We start from the raw sequence: 5,046 nt of genomic DNA, 5'->3' as shown, positions 1-5,046 counted from the left end.
CAGCGTTGAGCTTTTCTTGTACTTGGCGCCTTTTTAAAGCAAACAGCGAGAAAACAGTTAAATGAAAAAGCCACTCCCCGCTGTTAGATAATAATAAAAAGGATCATCGTTTGGCCTTTAAAATATACAGTCTAGCTTTTTTATATTAAAAGAAAAACTTAAAAAAAGAAGCTTGTCCAGATGTTGTCCATCTATGATTTTGAGGCTTCAGGGGGGGTAAAGCACTATTGTATGTATTTGTATGACAGTTTTCTGGAATGGTTCACTGCCTTTAGGCCACCATACATCAGCAGCGGCGCTGCAGTGCGCGCAATGGGCGTGCGCACGCCTCCGGGTGCTGCTGCGCGCCCCCGCCTGTGTGTGTGTTTGTATGTCGGTGAACTGGTGGGAGAGAGAGAGGAGAGGACCGGTGGCTGAGAGAGGCATCGGAGGCAAGTGCAAGAGGTTCGGCGCTCTGAGCGGGGACTCCACGTGAATAACCGCAGCTCACGGCTTCGCTCTGTCGCGGGAGGCTGAAGACACAGAAGGGGTTTTGTGTTTCTCACCGCCCAGGGAGGAGGTAAGGTGAGCTAAATTAGACCATTCATAATAAGCACGTGTCGTGTGGCTTACAGTTCACTGACAGGAGTTTTGTGGCACGTTGGAAGGATGCCGATATAAAAACTGCCCCTCTTTTAGCTCCTTCTCGGGGGGGTGGGAGTGTGCAGGAGTGGTTTATTTTAAATAACACGCCGCGCTGTTCTGGGTGATATTTTACGTGTTAGGTGATCGTCAGAGAGAGCGAAAAGGTGTGGGACATATTCCGGTGAACGACTGTCAAATCAAAGGGTTGACACGTACCGTGACGCGTTAAAGATGCTGAGGGGAAAAACACAAAAAACAAATCATTGGCACTTATTTGCGAATATTGTCTTTGGACTTGATCTTTTTTGCTTCGATCATCACATATCACATGGTGTAGATATAGTGGATATTCCCACAGATAGATAGACAGCTCTACTGTACTTGACAGCTGCTTTTTATTGTCCTGTGTTGATGAAATCGCTGTCTGGATACACGCACAATCCCCCATAAGCTGATTTGCTTCCCACATGTTTGATTCCCCTCATATTCATGTCACAACTCTGTGTTGTTTTGACTGACCAGTCACTTTGCTGAGTCTAATTTCCCTTCATGGGACTGAATCTGATTATGATAGGGCCCCCCCTGAGATTTCACAGAATTCATCTCACACCATTTTTCCACCAGTCAAAACAATTCATTTGCTGGAAAAAACCCCAAACATATTTTCACACAATCCTGTCTTCCCACTCCACCTCCTCCTCCCCCGTCTGTCTGCCCCTTGGTCAAAGCTTCAGTAAAGGGGGAACTCACCATCATGCAACAACACCCCTCCTCCTCCTCATCCCCTCCTCTGCTCATCCCCAGACACTCTCACTCATACATACACCCAGACACACATGCCTTGACTGCACACTTTCGCTGCCTGCTCAGTTGGCCAAATTAATGCAATGCTAATGACCCCTGTGTTATTGTCTGAAGCTCTTGCCTTGCGCTTACTGCTCTGAAAAGCCTGACACACTTTCTAGTAATGTTTATTCACTCCAAGCAGACTATAGTTAATCTGGTTAAGACGATAACAATATCCCTCTATCCTTGCCTTATGTCTAGTTTACATTAATTCATAAAACTGGCGGCAAAAATGTACGTCCCAGACAGTTAGTGTGCTTTGTGGTAGTCTCTTGATCAGGTTGTAGTTTGAGCTCAGAGAGGCTTTAATCCACAGCTACTGGAGTGCTGCTAACATGACATTTCAGCCTCATTTGACAAATGTGGAGAAATCGGGACAAGATAGCGACCTACATTGTGCTGCCTTCTTTACTTTCAAACTCATCACAAATGACTCTAGACGGGGAGATTTGCATAACTAAGGGATTATCATGACACACGTTGGCCAGAGTTATTGTGAGAGCACCAGTCAGTCACACTGCACGCTGACCTAAAACCAGCGACGGGAAACTTTGCTCCGGGGGCTATGGGAAAAGCTTGGGTGTTGGAGGGAAAATGCCACCAATTTCTCTCTGTGGGCTGCAGAAAAACGCAGGCTATTCTGTGAGAAGTGATCAACGCGCCTTCTCTAAGCAGCCGTCCGTGGACATTCACAGGCCAGAACAAAGTGCCTCATAGAAAGGAAGATTTGTTCTGTGTCACTTGTTGTAATGATGACATAATTTCTTTCAGGAACTGGTCTGAACCTGAGAGACTGCCATTTCATCAAGGGTACATTTGAGTCATGTCAGAGTAATGCTTGTTTAGGGAAGCAGCACGTATTTCGAGATGAAACAATAACACGATTCCGGCAAAGTGAAGCTGAAGTCAGGGTGGGAGATGGCTAGTCTCAGTAGACGTTTAGAAAGAGGGACCTGTCAGTGTAAAGATCGCTTCTGGTTAATCAGAAGTGTCTCTTTTTTCTAAGTCTTGACAATCATTTATGTGACATTTCATAGTTTGTATGTTCTGAATTAACTAAGTGCTAAAATCTGGAAATGGGAATATGAAGGCATTACAACAATTAAGGCCAACCGAGCATGAATCTAGGCATTAGAACCAGGAGTAAATGATTCAGTAATCCATCAGTGAGTTGATATTTGATACAAATATAGCATGCTTAGCAACTTTAGAGCTTACAACATTAACAACAATTTTCTGGGTGCAGTTTCTCAAATGAAATATTTTATGCTATATGATGGTGAACAGAAGATATTTTAGACCTCGGTCTGAGCGCTGAAAATATGAAGGAACAAGAAAACATCTCAAGTTTCTTTGACATTTGTTTAAAAAAAAAAAGAGTTCACTGATTAATTGAGGAATACAATAATAAATTAATTGGCAATTCATCTATTTCAGTTTTTACCTAAAATCTGGTATCTGCACATGCTATACACACACACACATTATATATATATATATATATATATATATATATACCCAGATCTCAGCAAATATCTTGATATTGATTCCAGTTCCTGTAGAAATTATGACTGAGGCGCTGAAACCAACCATAAATACCCCCTGCAATAATTTCTTTTTCATGCAAAAGTGCACACGCACTAATCAATAATTTACCATCATAAGTCACTCCAGCTGATTGACTGAATGATTGAGTGAGTTCTGGCGACACGTGTTCTCGTGTCCCGAGTGAAGAGGATCCAGCAGCCATTGTGAATAGAAACGCCGTGCTGCTCGGCTGTGATGAGGCTAAATTCCCTGGGGAATGATGGAGGCCCATGCCTACCCATTAGTGTCACTGCGGTCTGGGTGTTTCATCCCAGTGGAGCTATCACGCACAGCAGCGCAGCACACTGACATCATTTGGACCTCCTTGTCATAGGCATGTTCGTCTCATTTTGGGACTGATGAGTGCCTCATTATCACACCACAGAGGGAACGGTGCTCTGCCTGCTTCACAGCTGCCTGATCACTTTCACTGTTTGTAATTTGGACAAATGTATGCAGAAGCAAAGAAAGGCATTCATACATGTTCATTACATGTGCCCATGTTTTACTTTCCTTCTCTCTCTGTCTCTCTCTGTGAGTCGGGCCTGCTTGGTTGCAAGCTGGTGGGTACAATTAGAGTTTCACAGTCAGTTAAGCAGCAGCTCTAATGGGAATTGACACATTCCTGTGAATCCCTCCACACAGCTGCAACTGTTGGTGTTTACACCGTAGACTTGTATTTTATTATCGGGAGTAAATGGCAACAGATGACTAAGAAAAATGGGTAAACAAAGTAAGTAAAAAGTACAAAGTGAACCTCGATTAGATAGATGTCTTGGTTTCGGCTTCTCCTTTTACTTCTTGCTGTTATGGATATTGACAAGAATTTATTAACACCAGTGCCACTGCTGAGTTTTCCTATAGGTCAGATTTTTTTTTATTGATCCCCATGTTGTTTACTGATTGGATTTACATGTGAGGAAAAAAAGTAAGCTTGCACAGGTTTGTATCATCAATTCAAATACCTGGACCTGACTCTAATTACTGTACAAAAACAGACTTGGATGTGACTTTGGTGTGCAAAAGCTTTCACGCATTTAACTCATAATGGATTGGTTCCGGGTTTTAACTGGAACCAGTAGTTGATTCCTTTCATTGCTTGTAACAGCACATTAAATAGCTGACACAAGGGTCTGATGATTTGATCGATTGGTGCACAGACAGAAAATTCATCATCAGCTGTTTGGACATGTTTCTAATAATTTTAATAAAAGTAAAATTATAAAAATGCTTTGATTCAAGCTTTGCACGTGTTAAGGTTTTCTCACACTAATATCTGAAACAGAGCAGTCTAAAGCCTGAGCTTTTGGCAAGTAGGGATTACTTGGCACATACTGGCCATCTGCCTTTGCAACAGTATATGACAGAAAAAAATGAGCATCCTTTAAGCGTGTTTGTTTTTGCGTAAATTCAAGCTTTTCAAATGTGAGGAATTATTATTTAGTCATCTTTTGAAATAAACTAAATACCATTGGCTATGGTTTGGATAAAAAAAAAAGCGAGCTGTATGTTAATAATTATGTTGGATTAAGCTCTGGAAACAACAAAAAAGAGGCATTATTGATTGATTGAATCTTTATTTTGAACATGTTGAAAAAGTATAAAAAAAAATAGAATTAAAAGAGACAAATGAACAAAGCAAACAAAAGGAAAACGAGCAACCACAACTCCAAATTCATTTTCATTCATTCATTTATTTGTTCATTTCCAGGCACAACAAATACCTATATTGAACATAAAATGCACAAAACAAAAAACAAAAATTGCCTGAAAAAGGAGTGGGACGAAGAAAACTTATTAAATCCCACCCCTATACTCACTCATCAACAAAAAAACAAAACAAAACAATATACTTCCCGCAGCTACGCCCATTATTGCATACAGTCCCATCAACAGCCCCGGGCGCATACAAGCATCTAAACTGCAGCTCGCAAGCAACAATTAGAGCCTTCATAACTGAATACAGAATATATAAATTATAAATTACAT

At 41.3% G+C, this 5,046-nt stretch overlaps 1 protein-coding gene across 17 annotated transcripts in view; it reads left to right on the top strand.

The window, feature by feature from the left end:
• Window positions 1-323: 323 nt before the first annotated feature.
• Window positions 324-5,046, top strand: part of LOC102314107 (neuronal cell adhesion molecule) — a 75,992-nt gene continuing 71,269 nt past the window's right edge. For 7 of the 17 annotated variants that reach the window (XM_042227628.1, XM_042227633.1, XM_042227631.1 and 4 more), the window contains exon 1: window positions 325-559. The gene's annotated coding sequence lies outside the window, so the exon portion shown is untranslated. Of the gene's footprint in view, window positions 565-5,046 lie in introns of all 17 variants that reach the window. The other 10 variants (XM_042227635.1, XM_005939748.2, XM_042227637.1 and 7 more) reach the window with 4 other exon arrangements.

The sequence above is a fragment of the Haplochromis burtoni genome, unplaced genomic scaffold, assembly GCF_018398535.1.
Source record: "Haplochromis burtoni strain Fernald_Lab_line unplaced genomic scaffold, NCSU_Asbu1 Contig_272, whole genome shotgun sequence".
NCBI lineage: Eukaryota > Metazoa > Chordata > Actinopteri > Cichliformes > Cichlidae > Haplochromis > Haplochromis burtoni.
This window is presented reverse-complemented; position numbering and strand designations above follow the sequence as displayed.